Source organism: Bufo gargarizans, chromosome 4 (assembly GCF_014858855.1).
Source record: "Bufo gargarizans isolate SCDJY-AF-19 chromosome 4, ASM1485885v1, whole genome shotgun sequence".
NCBI lineage: Eukaryota > Metazoa > Chordata > Amphibia > Anura > Bufonidae > Bufo > Bufo gargarizans.
Window position 1 is genome coordinate 402195333 of NC_058083.1, and position 15272 is coordinate 402210604.

Below are 15272 nucleotides of genomic sequence, written 5' to 3' on the forward strand. Positions count from 1 at the left end.
CAAAATAAAAAACAATAAAAACTGCCATATTCTGAGATCAATAACTTTCACTGTTTGTGTCAGCACAGTAGGCAGGGAAACGCACACGCACAGTGAGCCCTGACTGAACCTAACCTGCTTTCCCTGCCTACTTACAGTGCAAGCCCTAAGCAGCAAGTCTGCATCTGGTCGACGTTCCCTGTACTGTTTAAGTGCAAGACAGAAATGGCGATGGTCAGACAGGGGCAGGCAATAGTGCCTCCCTGAATACTGCTCAAATGACAATCAGAAAAAAACTAAGAGGGGCAGTGAACTAAGTAAAACATGAAACTTTATTGATTATAGGGAGATAAAACCAGCCCCTACAGACAAACAACATGTACACCATACACAGAGGTACACTGATAGGATGGCGGGTACACAGAGGCGCCAATCCCGTCTAGGTGTACTGTGTGTGGTGGGCAAGACCACTGGTGGTAGGTCGGGTATGGCTATGTTGAGGAAGGTAAACTAGCCCTGTTGCCTCCCTACTTGGCCTGGTCCGACCCTACTAGGTAATCCACGGGACGGGGTCCAAAAAAGCCCCGCAAGGGGTGGCCCCGACTGGAACTCTCGTCCTGTGTAAATGACCCTAATGAGGCCCTAGACACAGGGAGAGTGCAGGCAGTCCGAATGCTGACAGCCTGAGCCGTAGAAAAATAGACTATACACAATGTTAAACACAACATATAACCCCGCCACCAAAAACCTGATTGAGGAGTAGAGTGACGGTGGTGCTAATGCGTCCCGACGCGTTTCCTCCCAGGAAAACCCAGGATTCATCAGCGGATACCATCACCCTGGATCTTAGCTTGCTGGTGGCCTTCAGAGCCATACGCCGACCGTTGCCACGCATATACTCAGTCAACCTGCCTGCAGTGTCCCCTGATGAATCCTGGGTTTTCCTGGGAGGAAACGCGTCGGGACGCATTAGCACCACCGTCACTCTACTCCTCAATCAGGTTTTTGGTGGCGGGGTTATATGTTGTGTTTAACATTGTGTATAGTCTATTTTTCTACGGCTCAGGCTGTCAGCATTCGGACTGCCTGCACTCTCCCTGTGTCTAGGGCCTCATTAGGGTCATTTACACAGGACGAGAGTTCCAGTCGGGGCCACCCCTTGCGGGGCTTTTTTGGACCCCGTCCCGTGGATTACCTAGTAGGGTCGGACCAGGCCAAGTAGGGAGGCAACAGGGCTAGTTTACCTTCCTCAACATAGCCATACCCGACCTACCACCAGTGGTCTTGCCCACCACATACAGTACACCTAGACGGGATTGGCGCCTCTGTGTACCAGCCATCCTATCAGTGTACCTCTGTGTATGGTGTACATGTTGTTTGTCTGTAGGGGCTGGTTTTATCTCCCTATAATCAATAAAGTTTCATGTTTTACTTAGTTCACTGCCCCTCTTAGTTTTTTTCTAAGTGCAAGACAGACAGACACGGAATGCAACCAGACAGAGAAGGGTCATACGGAATAAGGTCAAAAGCTGGGAGGACAATACGTTACAAAATCGGAGGACGGAGGGTAGTCAAAATAGCCAAGCCAAAGTCAGAACCAGATGGGTATCACGGTACAGAACCACAAGAGGCAAGCAGAAGTCAAAATAATAACAAGCAATCCAAATCCACAAAAAACGCAACCCGGGCAAGGGATTTAAATAGGGGCGCCAAGTTCCTGAATCAGAACACCATAATCCAAATGATAGGCAGGCTGACATGTCACTCAGCCTGCTAAATGAAATACACATCTGGATTCTTTTTCACCTCTCTAACTATCCTCCTGGCCAGCACAGGTGTCACTTTTGGCTTCCGACCACGTCCTCTGAGATTTTCCACAGTGCGGAACATTTTGTATTTTTTGCTCAAATGTAAATAAAAGCTGAGAAATGTTTTTTTTTTCCCACAATAATGCCTCTTGTACATCGTCTTATTATCTCTTGGGAGACACCTATGTCATTTCCCGTCAAAAAATTACTTGCTGGTTGAATAAAATTAACTTTAAGTCAAAATTTGCCAGAGGTATGAATAATTATGGGCAGCACTGTAAATAGAAAAGTGTTCACTTGATATACATTCATGATATTACACACACAAGTAACAGAGGATGGTCAGTATATGGAAAGCCCTTGGTGAGACTAGCTACAAGTGTGAATTACATGCAAGGTAAGTATATTGGGCAGCAAATGTAAATATATTCATGATTAGTATCTCATGGAGGATTTAAGAGCCTACTCAGTGTGCGTCATATGGACAATGTGTAGGTACTAACTATTCGTGAGTGTAAAATCAAAGGAGAGCAGATATGAAATATCTAGACATGCTGGAATGAATCCCCAAAGACCACCTGGGTGTAAGGAAGATGAAACACTGTGGGGCCTTGGTGAAGCGCTGCTTTAACGTTTACAGGGCAGATCTAGTGACAGACATGTTCAGAAGGAGGAATTAAACTTCGGGACTAACTGAAGGGTCGTGGTTGAGACAAATGGAAGCAGTTGGATGTGGGGAGTGAGCTGAGGGAGAGGGAATGAGTTTATTGATATAAGCATACATAAGATGATAAATTCATTAGAGTACCTGTGTATATGAACTGAAAATGGCCGAATGGGAGGCGATGGTGCCTATGGAGTATATGAGTGTGGATGGAGATTTGTCATTTTTGGTAGATTTTTACATTTCCCACGCAGTCTACTTGGAGCAATAAGATTTTTTAAAGTCTGGGGTGTTTTGAAGGTAATTTTGTGTCTTTCCGGAATGTGGTTTCTTAGAAAGGGATCTTCCAGTAGAATGGACCAGTGCTTCATAAGTATGTTCCTCATTCCCTTCAAGTATCAAGTCATCTATATAGTTTTTGTTAAACATGATATTTTCAAGCCAAGAGTGATTTCCATATGGAATACTCTTTTGAAGAGACCCATAAATAAATAAAGCTCTGCATGAAACACGTCCCCCTCACAGTTCCTTTCTTTTTTCAGTATTGTTTCTTGTCAAAGGTGAACTCATTTTTACTCAAAATGAAATGGAAGGCCTCCACAATGAAAGTCCTCTGTCTCGACAGCCATGCTGCTATCTCTTGAAAAAATTGTGAATTGCATCTGTGCCAGCTTGATAGGGGATGTATGTGTAGAGGGCTGCTACATCAAGTGTTAACCAAACATAAATATTCTGCCAATTTATTTAATTAAGGAGAAGTATCACACTGGAGGAGTCCCTTAGGTAGGAATGTAAATGGATGATGTTGCACATTGCAGGTAAGAGAGTATATCCCTGAAATGTTTGGTCTTTCAGATGGGTTCTCTGCATTCTTGGGTAAGCAATAAAATAGTGCTGTGATGGGGTGATTGATGATGATGTACTCACTCTCTTTCTCAGTTAATATCATATGCTCTCCCTCTTTCTCTAATAGAATAAGTAGATTTCAGATGTCCACGGGTAATGGATGTTTTATAAGAACCTCACAGTGTTCTACAAACCGGATTCCAAAAAAGTTGGGACACTATACAAATCGTGAATATAAACTGAATGCAATGATGTGGAGGTGCCAACTTCTAATATTTTATTCAGAATAGAACATAAATCACGGAACAAAAGTTTAAACTGAGAAAATGTACCATTTTCAGGGAAAAATATGTTGAATCAGAATTTCATGGTGTCAACAAATCCCCAAAAAGTTGGGACAAGGCCATTTTCACCACTGTGTGGCATCTCCCCTTCTTCTTACAACTCTCAACAGACGTCTGGGAACCGAGGAGACCAGTTTCTCAAGTTTAGAAATAGGAATGCTCTCCCATTCTTGTCTAATACAGGCCTCTAACTGTTCAATCGTCTTGGGCCTTCCTAGTTGCACCTTCCTCTTTATGATGCGCCAAATGTTCTCTATAGGTGAAAGATCTGGACTGCAGACTGGCAATTTCAGTACCCGGATCCTTCTCCTACGCAGCCATGATGTTGTGATTGATGCAGAATGTGGTCTGGCATTATCTTGTTGAAAAATGCAGGGTCTTCCCTGAAAGAGATGACGTCTGGATGGGAGTATATATTTTTCTGCATTGATGGTGCCTTTCCAGACATGCAAGCTGCCCATGCCACACGCACTCATGCAACCCCATACCATCAGAGATGCAGGCTTCTGAACTGAGCATTGATAACAACTTGGGTTGTCCTTGTCCTCTTTGGTCCGGATGACATGGCGTCCCAGATTTCCAAAAAGAACTTTGAATCGTGACTCGTCTGACCACAGAACAGTCTTCCATTTTGCCACACTCCATTTTAAATGATCCCTGGCCCAGTGAAACCGCCTGAGCTTGTGGATCTTGCTTAGAAATGGCTTCTTCTTTGCACTGTAGAGTTTCAGCTGGCAACGGCGGATGGCACAGTGGATTGTGTTCAGTGACAATGATTTCTGGAAGTATTCCTGAGCCCATTCTGTGATTTCCTTTACAGTAGCATTCCTGTTTGTTGTGCAGTGTCGTTTAAGGGCCCGGAGATCACGGGCATCCAGTATGGTTTTACGGCCTTGACCCTTACGCACAGAGATTGTTCCAGATTCTCTGAATCTTCGGATGATGTTATGCACAGTTGATGATGATAGATGCAAAGTCTTTGCAATTTTTCGCTGGGTAACACCTTTCTGATATTGCTCCACTATCTTTCTGCGCAACATTGTGTGATCCTCTACCCATCTTGGCTTCTGAGAGACACTGCCACTCTGAGAAGCTCTTTTTATACCCAATCATGTTGCCAATTGACCTAATTAGTGTTAATTGGTCTTCCAGCTCTTCGTTATGCTCAAATTTACTTTTCCCAGCCTCTTATTGCTACTTGTCCCAACTTTTTGGGGATTTGTTGACACCGTGAAAATTTGAATCAACGTATTTTTCCTTTAAAACAATACATTTACTCGGATTAAACGTTTGATCTGTCATCTACGTTCTATTACAAATAAAATATTGACATTTGCCATCTCCACATCATTGCATTCAGTTTTTAGTCACAATTTGTTTAGTGTCCCAACTTTTTGGGAATCCGGTTTGTATATCATTTAGGATCCTCTCAGCCTCTTTAATGTAATCTTCTTTATTTTGTAACACAATCCCTCCATCTTTGTCCGCATTTCTGATGACTATTCGATCATTTTTTATTAAGTCACCCATTGATTTTTCTGTTTTTGTGAGGTTGTCAGAAATGAGGAGGCCTCTGTTTATATCTCAATTCTTTATCTACCAAGGAAAAGAAAATGGCAATATGACTCCCCTTGTGGTAGACAGGACTGAATGTGTTAGTCAGTTCCTTCTGATGTTTCCCTCACTTCTCTGGATGATTCTTTATTGGAAATGATGGAAAAGTATCTCTGTACTGTTATCTTTCTAATTAAGGCATTCAAATCTAAAAAAACAAAAAGAACAGAAAGGCAAACATTTCTGTAATAGTGATTCTTCAGAAGTTGTCAGAATATGTTTAGAAAAGTTGAATATTTTTACGGCCATGTTGCCTTGTTCCGTTTGGTGAACTTGTTTGTGCATGTTCCATTTCTTCTGTTCAATTTGTTGACTCTTATGAGTAGGGCTGCAGTAAACGATTATTTCAGTAATCGAGTATTCTATCGATTATTTTTTACGATTAATCGAGTACTCTAATAAGGAAAAATTAATTAATAGACTGTTTTCCTTTATAAAAACTCATCAAACCCCCTGCCATCAGTCCCCAACACCCTTCATTCCCCCCTGTGCAATCAGCCCAAGTGCATCAGTTCCCCCAGTGCCATCAGCTCCACTATTCCCCAGTGCCATTAGCTCCGTTCCCCCAGTGCCTTCAGCTTTCCCCTACACCAGTGCCTTCAGCTGCACAATCCAGTGCCATCAGCCCTTCCATGCCATCAGATCAGCCCCTCCATGTCCCGCAGTGCCATCAGATCAGCCCCTTCATGTCCCCCGCTGCCATCAGATCAGCCCCTCCATGTCCCCCAGTGCCATCAGATCAGCCTCTCCATGTCCTCCAGTGCCATCAGATCAGCCCCTCCATGTCCTCCAGTGCCATCAGATCAGCCCGTCCAAGTCACCCAGTTCCATCAGATCAGCCCCTCCATGCCCCCCAGTGCCATCAGATTAACCCCTCCATGTCCCCAGTGCCATCAGATTAGCCCCTCCATGTCCTCCCCTGCCATCAGATCAGGCCCTCCATGGCCCCCAGTGCCATCAGATCAGCTCTTTCATGTCCCCCAGTGCCATCAGATTAACCCCTCCATGTCCCCAGTGCCATCAGATTAGCCCCTCCATGTCCTCCCCTGCCATCAGATCAGCCCCTCCATGTCCCCCAGTGCCATCAGATCAGCTCTTTCATGTCCCCAGTGCCATCAGATTAACCCCTCCATGTCCCCAGTGCCATCAGATCAGCCCCTCCATGTCCCCCAGTGCCATCAGATCAGCTCTTTCATGTCCCCAGTGCCATCAGATTAACCCCTCCATGTCCCCAGTGCCATCAGATTAGCCCCTCCATGTCATCCCCTGCCATCAGATCAGCCCCTCCATGTCCCCAGTGCCATCAGATTAGCCCCTCCATGTCCTCCACTGCCATCAGTCAGCCCCTCCATGTCATCCATTGCTGGCTGTCCACCTTCAGTGTCATGTCCCCAGCACCAGTGAAATAAAATACCTTTCCTGTAGGGGTGCTGCTCCACAGCTCCTTCCTCTTCTCCGCGCACTGCACTGGATCCTGACGTCACGCAGTGGCGGGTCATAGTGCACGCTTACGTGCACTATGACCTGATGATGTGTCAGGATCCAGTGCAGTGCGGTAATTTGTGTCGAATTACTTGAGTAATTGTTTCAGCCCTACTTCTGAGCTCTACAACTCTTCTTTCTCTACGGCACTATATATTTTTATTCCCTTCTGGTTCTTTTTGATGGATGATTTGAAGAAACCTATGGTCCCTGAAGGTTGCCTTAGGACAGGCATGCTCAACCTGCGGCTCTCCAGCTGTTGTAAAACTACAAATCCCATCATGCCCTGCTGTAGTCAGACGGGGCATACTCGGAATTGTAGTTTTACAACAGCTGATGAGCCGCAGTTCGCCCATCCCTGGCCTAGGGAGAGAAGTAGTGGGGAAGCTGAACTGGGGTTGTAGAGTGGAGCCTGGGTTGGTGGAGTGAAAAAGTTGGCAGAGAACAAGTCTTTCAGAGTGTTGTGTTGTTCCAGATGAGTTGATGTACCAGGGTTTGATCTTCAGTTCTGACAGCAATACGTAATGCATATGTGGCTTGGAGAGGAGGTGCACTTTGTTTGCGCTTGTGCCTATTCTATTGCTGTTGTAAAATGTTTTTTGTCTAGGTGGATGGGTTGCAGGTTGGCTGACGTGACTTTGCTGCATTTATTAGTATGGTAGTTGGACTGGTTCCGTATGGGTTTGGAAATGGTAGTTGCTGTGTGGGTGGGACCAGGAGGAACAGAGTCACATCTGTTCATGTTATTCCTAATCTGTGTGGATTGGGTATATGGGAAGGAATGATTGGTATGCAAGTTGGATTTTATTTTTTTAAGCCAAAATTTCACATTAGCAGTGAAATTCAGTCAGACCTATCTCTATTTAGAGAGGACCTTTCACCTCTCCTGACATGCCTGTTTTTATAGCTTCATGCATTCCCCAAGTAATAACAATTCTGGAGCATCTATTCTTATAACTCTATGTTGTGCTGTTCCTTTAATATTTGCACTATAAGTTATGAATGAATTGCTAGCAGTCTGCAGTAAGGGTGCAGAGGGGGGTAACCAGTTGGGGGGTGTGTACCTGCACAGTCTGAAAATGACAGCACTGACTGGATAGCTTCAGACTGTGCTGGTACACACACCCAACTTGTTACCTCCCTCTGTACCCTTACTGAAGGCTAATAGCAATTCATGCATAACTTCTAGTGCAAATAATAAAGGAACGGCACAACATAGGCTAGTTTCACACTAGCGGCAAGGGACTCCGGCAGGCTGTTCCGGCGGGTAAACAGCCTGTCGGATCCGTCCTGCCACTAGTGCACGCCGAGAGGCTGCCAGAATAAAAGTACTACATGTCTTTTTTTTTTTTTTCCGGCGGCCCCTCAGTGTGCGTTGCCGTAACTCTTCCCCCATTATAGTCAATGGGGCCGGAGCGGTAATTTGGGGGCACGTGTGCACTAGAGGCAGGATGGATTCGTCAGGCTGTTCACTCGCCGGAGGTCCGTGCCGCTAGTGTGAAAGTACCCATAGAGACATAAGAAAAGATGTTTCAGAATTGTTACTACATGGGGAATACATGTTAAAACAGGCATGTCAGAAGTGGTAAAAGGTACTCTTTAATTTGGCATTTTTTAAAATAAAATCCTCCGAGTAATTAACCGATCGAATTTGGTAAAATTTACATGAGTCTGATGTTGTGAGAGAGGACATACTCATTGATAATCCCTTTTAGCACATAATCTTTCTACCATGCCCTTAGCGCATAACATATATTAACCACTTCAACGCCCCTAGCTGAAACACCCTTAATGACCAGGCCACTTTTTACACTTCTGCACTACACTACTTTCTCCGTTTATTGCTCGGTCATGCAACTTACCACCCAAATGAATTTTCCCTCCTTTTCTTCTCACTACTAGAGCTTTCATTAGGTTGTATTTCATTGCTGCTGACATTTTTACTTTTTTTGTTATTAATCGAAATTTAATGATTTTTTTTGCAAAAAAATGACATTTTTCACTTTCAGTTGTAAAATTTTGCAAAAAAAAAAAAAACGACATCCATATATAAATTTTTCGCTAAATTTATTGTTCTACATGTCTTTGATAAAAAAAAAATGTTTGGGCAAAAAATAAATAAAAAATGGTTTGGGTAAAAGTTATAGCGTTTACAAACTATGGTACAAAAATGTGAAACTTTTTGAAGCAGCTCTGACTTTCTGAGCACCTGTCATGTTTCCTGAGGTTCTACAATGCCCAGACAGTACAAACACCCCACAAATGACGCCATTTCGGAAAGTAGACACCCTAAGGCAGTGATGGCGAACCTATGGCACGGGTGCCAGAGGCGGCACTCGGAGCCCTCTCTGTGGGCACCCGCACCCTGGAAAAAGTCTATGGTGTACCAAATTGCCTTAGATGTTTTCTACCATCATCAGCGCAGGGCGTACTATGAACAGCACAGGCAGCGCATTGAATGTATGCTGGCTATTATAGCTACATGGTAAAGTACATGGAAGATATACTACATTAGACTGTAGTATTCAGGTTACATTGCCGTGTTGCCACTTTACGATAAATAAGTGGGTTTTAGGTTGCAGTTTGGGCACTCGGTCTCCAAAAGGTTCGCCATCACTGCCCTAAGGTATTCGCTGATGGGCATAGTGAGTTCATAGAACTTTTTATTTTTTGTCACAAGTTAGCGGAAAATGATAATTTATTTTTTATTTTTATTCTTACAAAGTCTCATATTCCACTAACTTGTGACAAAAAATAAAAACTTCCATGAACTCACTATGCCCATCACAAAATACCTTGGGGTGTCTTCTTTCCAAAATGGGGTCACTTGTGGGGTAGTTATACTGCCCTGGCATTTTAGGGGCCCAGATGCGTGAGAAGTAGTTTGCAATCAAAATCTGTAAAAAATGACCGGTGAAATCCGAAAGGTGCTCTTTGGAATGTGGGCCCATTTGCCCACCTAGGCTGCAAAAAAGTGTCACACATCTGGTATCGCCGTACTCAGGAGAAGTTGGGGAATGTGTTTTGGGGTGTCATTTTACATATACCCATGCTGGGTGAGAGAAATATCTTGGCAAAAGACAACATTTCCCATTTTTTTTATACACAGTTGGCATTTGACCAAGATATGTATCTCACCCAGCATGGGTATATGTAAAATGACACCCCAAAACACATTCCCCAACTTCTCCTGAGTACAGCAATACCACATGTGTGACACTTTTTTGCAGCCAAGGTGGGCAAAGGGGCACACATTCCAAAGAGCACCTTTCTGATTTCACAGGCCATTTTTTTACACATTTTGATTGCAAACTACTTCTCACGCATATGGGCCCCTAAAATGCCACGGCAGTATAACTACCCCACAAGTGACCCCATTTTGGAAAGAAGACACCCCAAGGTATTTCGTGAGGGGCATGGCGAGTTCCTAGAATTTTTTATTTTTTGTCACAAGTTAGTGGAATATGAGACTTTGTAAGAAAAAAATAATAATAATAATAATAATAATTTTCCGCTAACTTGTGACAAAAAATAAAAAAATTCTAGGAACTCGCCATGCCCCTCACGGAATACCTTGGGGTGTCTTCTTTCCAAAATGGGGTCACTTGTGGGGTAGTTATACTGCCCTAGCATTCTAGGGGCCCTAATGTGTGGTAAGTAGTTTGAAATCAAAATGTGTAAAAAATTGACCTGTGAAATCTTAAAAGATGCTCTTTGGAATGTGTGCCCCTTTGCCCACCTAGGCTGCAAAAAAGTGTCACACATCTGGTATCACCGTACTCAGGAAAAGTTGGGCAATGTGTTTTGGGGTGTCATTTTACATATACCCATGCTGGGTGAGAGAAATATCTTGGCAAAAGACAACTTTTCCCATTTTGTTTATACAAAGTTGGCACTTGACCAAGATATGTCTCTCATCCAGCATGGGTATATGTAAAATGACACCCCAAAACACATTCCCCAACTTCTCCTGAGTACGGCGATACCACATGTGTGACACTTTTTTGCAGCCTAGATGTGCAAAGCGGCCCAAATTCCTTTTAGGAGGGCATTTTTAGACATTTGGACCCCAGACTTCTTCTCACGCTTTAGGGCCCCTAAAATTCCAGGGCAGTATAAATACCCCACATGTGACCCCATTTTGGAAAGAAGACACCCCAAGGTATTCAATGAGGGGCATGGCGAGTTCATAGAAATTATTTTTTAGTTAGCGGAAATTGTTTTTTTTTTTTTTCCTCACAAAGTCTCCCTTTCCGCTAACTTGGGACAGAAATTTTAATCTTTCATGGACTCAATATGCCCCTCGCGGAATACCTTGGGGTGTCTTCTTTCCGAAATGGGGTCACATGTGGGTATTTATACTGCCCTGGCATTTTAGGGGCCCTAAAGCGTGAGAAGAAGTCTGGAATATAAATGTCTAAAAAATTTTACGCATTTGGATTCCGTGAGGGGTATGGTGAGTTCATGTGAGATTTTATTTTTTGACACAAGTTAGTGGAATATGAGACTCTGTAAGAAAAAAAATGTAATAACATTTCCGCTAACTTGGGCCAAAAAAAGTCTGAATGGAGCCTTACAGGGGGGTGATCAATGACAGGGGGTGATCAGGGAGTCTATATGGGTGATCACCCCCCTGTCAGGCTCCATTCAGACGTCCGTATGTGTTTTGCGGATCTGATCCATGTATCCGTAAAAATCATACGGACGTCTGAATGGAGCCTTACAGGGGGGTGATCAATGACAGGGGGGTGATCAGGGAGTCTATATGGGTGATCACCCCCCTGTCATTGATCACCCCCCTGTAAGGCTCCATTCAGACGTCCGTATGTGTTTTGCGGATCCGATCCATGTATCCGTAAAAATCATACGGACGTCTGAATGGAGCCTTACAGGGGGTTGATCAATGACAGGGGGGTGATCAATGTCAGGGGGTGATCAGGGAGTCTATATGGGGTGATCATGGGTGATCAAGGGTTCATAAGGGGTTAATAAGTGACAGGGGGGTGGAGTGTAGTGTAGTGGTGTTTGGTGCTACTTTACACAGCTACCTGTGTCCTCTGGTGGTCGATCCAAGCAAAAGGGACCACCAGAGGACCAGGTAGCAGGTATATAAGACGCTGTTATCAAAACAGCGTCCAATATACCTGTTAGGGGTTAAAAAAATCGCATCTCCAGCCTGCCAGCGAACGATCGCCGCTGGCAGGCTGGAGATCCACTCGCTTACCTTCCGTTCCTGTGTGCGCGCGTTCACAGGAAATCTTGCCTCTCGCGAGATGACTCACGGATGCGTCCAGGAGGAATAAATCAACCGCCTCCCGGACGCATCCGTGCGTACAGCGGTCGGGAGGCGGGTAACATACAGTGACTTGCAAAAGTATTCACCCCCTTGACTTTTTTTGTATTTTGTTACATTACAAGTTGAATGTTTTGGTAATCTGAATTTTATGTTATAGATCAGAACACAATAGTCTAAGTTGGTGAAGTGAAATGAGAAAAATATATAAATAAAACTATTGTTTAGAAATAGAAAATTGTCATATGCATATGTATTCACCCCCTTTGTTAGGAAGCCCATAAAAAGCTCTGGTGCAGCCAATTGCCTTCAGAAGTCACATAATTAGTGAAATGATGTCCACCTGTGTGGAATCTAAGTGTCACATGATCTGTCATTACATATACACACCTTTTTTAAAGGCCCCAGAGGCTGCAACACCTAAGCAAGAGGCATCACTAACCAAACACTGCCATGAAGACCAAGGAAATCTCCAAACAAGTAAGGGACAATGTTGTTGAGAAGTACAAGTCAGGGTTAGGTTATAAAAAAAAAAAATATCCAAATCTTTAATGATGCCAAGTAGCACCATCAAATCTATCATAATCAAATGGAAAGAACATGGCACAACAGCAAACCTGCCAAGAGGCGGTCGCCCACCAAAACTCACGGACCGGACAAGGAGGGCATTCATCCGAGAGGCAGCACAGAGACCTAAGGTAAGCCTGGAGGAGCTGCAGAGCTCCACAGCTGAGACTGGAGTATCTCTACATAGGACGACAATAAGCCGTACGCTCCATAGAGTTGGGCTTTATGGCAGAGTGGCCAGAAGAAAGCCATTACTTTCAGCTAAAAACAAAAAGGCACTTTGTGAGTTTGCGAAAAGGCATGTGGGAGACTCCCAAAACGTATGGAGGAAGGTGCTCTGGTCTGATGAGACTAAAATGAAACTATTCGACCATCAAAGAAAACGCTATGTCACCCAAAGAACACCATCCCCGCAGTGAAACATGGTGGTGGCAGCATCATGCTGTGGAGATGTTTTTCAGCAGCCGGGACTGGGAAACTGGTCAGAGTTGAGGGAAAAATGGATGGTGCTAAATACAGGGATATTCTTGAACAAAACCTGAACCACTCTGTGCGTGATTTGAGGCTAGGACGGAGGTTCACCTTCCAGCAGTAGTCAAAGCCCATATCTCAATCCAATAGAAAATCTGTGATCAGACTTAGATTGCTGTTCACAAGCGCAAACCATCCAACTTGAAGGAGCTGGAGCAGTTTTGCAAGGAGGAATGGGCAAAAATCCCAGTGGTAAGATGTGGCAAGCTCATAGACACTTATCCAAAGCGACTTGGAGCTGTGATTGCCGCAAAAGGTGGCTCTACAAAGTATTGACTTTAGGGGGGTGAATAGTTATGCACATTGACTGTTTGTTATTTTGTCCCTTTTGTTGTTTGCTTCGCAATAAAAAACAAACCTCTTCGAAGTTGTCGGCATGTTCTGTAAATTACATAAAGCAATCCATGTTAATTCCAGGTTGTGAGGCTCCAAAACACGAAAAAAAAGAGTCAAAGGGGTGAATACTTTTGCAAGGCACTGTATATTTATCCCATTTGCTTGAGAACTCAATGTCATTTTTAAAAGCGCTCTTGAACCTTGGTCTGAGGCCTCTTGGAACTAAGCTGTTCTTTTAAATACACTTCTAAAAGTATCTAATCAAGAGGACATTGGATTTCTTCCTTTAACATGGTCTTTGGATGGCAAAACATGTTCAACAGCTCCTTGGACCCCTGTCGATACCGCGTCTACCTTCATTTGTGGACCTTGCGGGATATGGATCTACATTTGTAGCACTCATCCATAGTTGTGTCCGTTTTTGACCCTGTTGAAGTTGGTGGTAGCAGTAGTCCATGCTTAGAGGGGCTTCTTGTCGTCAAGCCAATGGATGATTATGTCAGGAGTAAAGACCTAGAACTGCTGTATCTCAGAGCTATTATATTAGCCTAGTTCCTGATAAGGCTCATACAGCAAAAATGAAAGGCGCTCATAGGGTAAATAAATCACAGCCGGCACCTACTGCACACATTTAGCTAAGGGGTTAACACATTTTAAGCCAGTCTCCCTTAGGAAACCAATAGACCTTAATGTTACATTACTTACTGGAAACTATTTTTTTCCACTGAGTGGAGGAGACTTATTACAGAGGGATTTGAAAAAGCCTGAAGCTTGGGCAGAAAAATGGCAATTAGAGTTGAACGTTTATAAATGTGGTTATGCACTTAGGCTGAGGGAACACATTGTACAATTATGTATTGCATAGTAAAAACACTGGGTAAAACTGCCAACGAACAAGACTTGTATATTAGTAAACTTAACTTTGCGGATCAGAGACAGGCAGCTGCTGCCAGGGCAAACAAGGTCATTGGGTGCAGCAAAAGAGGCAGACGCTTGTGGTACAGGCCTATTTGTGCCTCTTCACAAATCACTAGTCAGATGACACAAGAATAATCTCAGAGTGGAAAAAATGTGTCATTTTTGCCTCCATGTGGGTACCGATTTGTGCAGCCGTTATGCATTATTAGGGTAAGTGGACATCATGGAGGGAGGGATTTCCGCCTCTACAGGCTAGGGCAGTAATGGCTAACCTCCGGCACTCCAGCTGTGGTGAAACTACGACTCCCAGCATGCTCCATTCATTTATATGGGGTTCTGAGAACAGCCAAGCAAGTGTGCATCTTGGGAGTCGTAGTTTTACCACAGCTGGAGTGGCGGAGGTTAGCCATCACAGGGCTGGAGCAAAGAGCTGCGGAATGGTCGCCTTGTAACGCCACATTTTCCTGGGTACAGGGCAAGTACCTGGCTGGCCACATCTCCAACCTGAAACACACTGCCTGCGATGAGAATCCCCTTAGGATATGTTCCCACGTTGGGAGTAGGACACAGATTTTCCATATCCACATCCATTTGGATATTTCCAAAACCACTCAAGTCATGTGCAGATTCCGGTGCGGACAATTTCACGCAAATCTGCAGTGTTTTCTCTACGTGGGGACATTGTGCAACCGCATAACAAGTTGGAAAAAGTTACTGTTCACACTACCTACCTCACTACAAGATGCAGATACAACCCCCCCACCTCAAAGAAACCAATACAAAAGTCACTCTGCTGTGACATGGAGCATTCATACTATTAGGAAAACGCATATAAAGAAAAAACATTGTGTGTAAATCAAACATGATACTTTTGATATGTAAAGGGCATT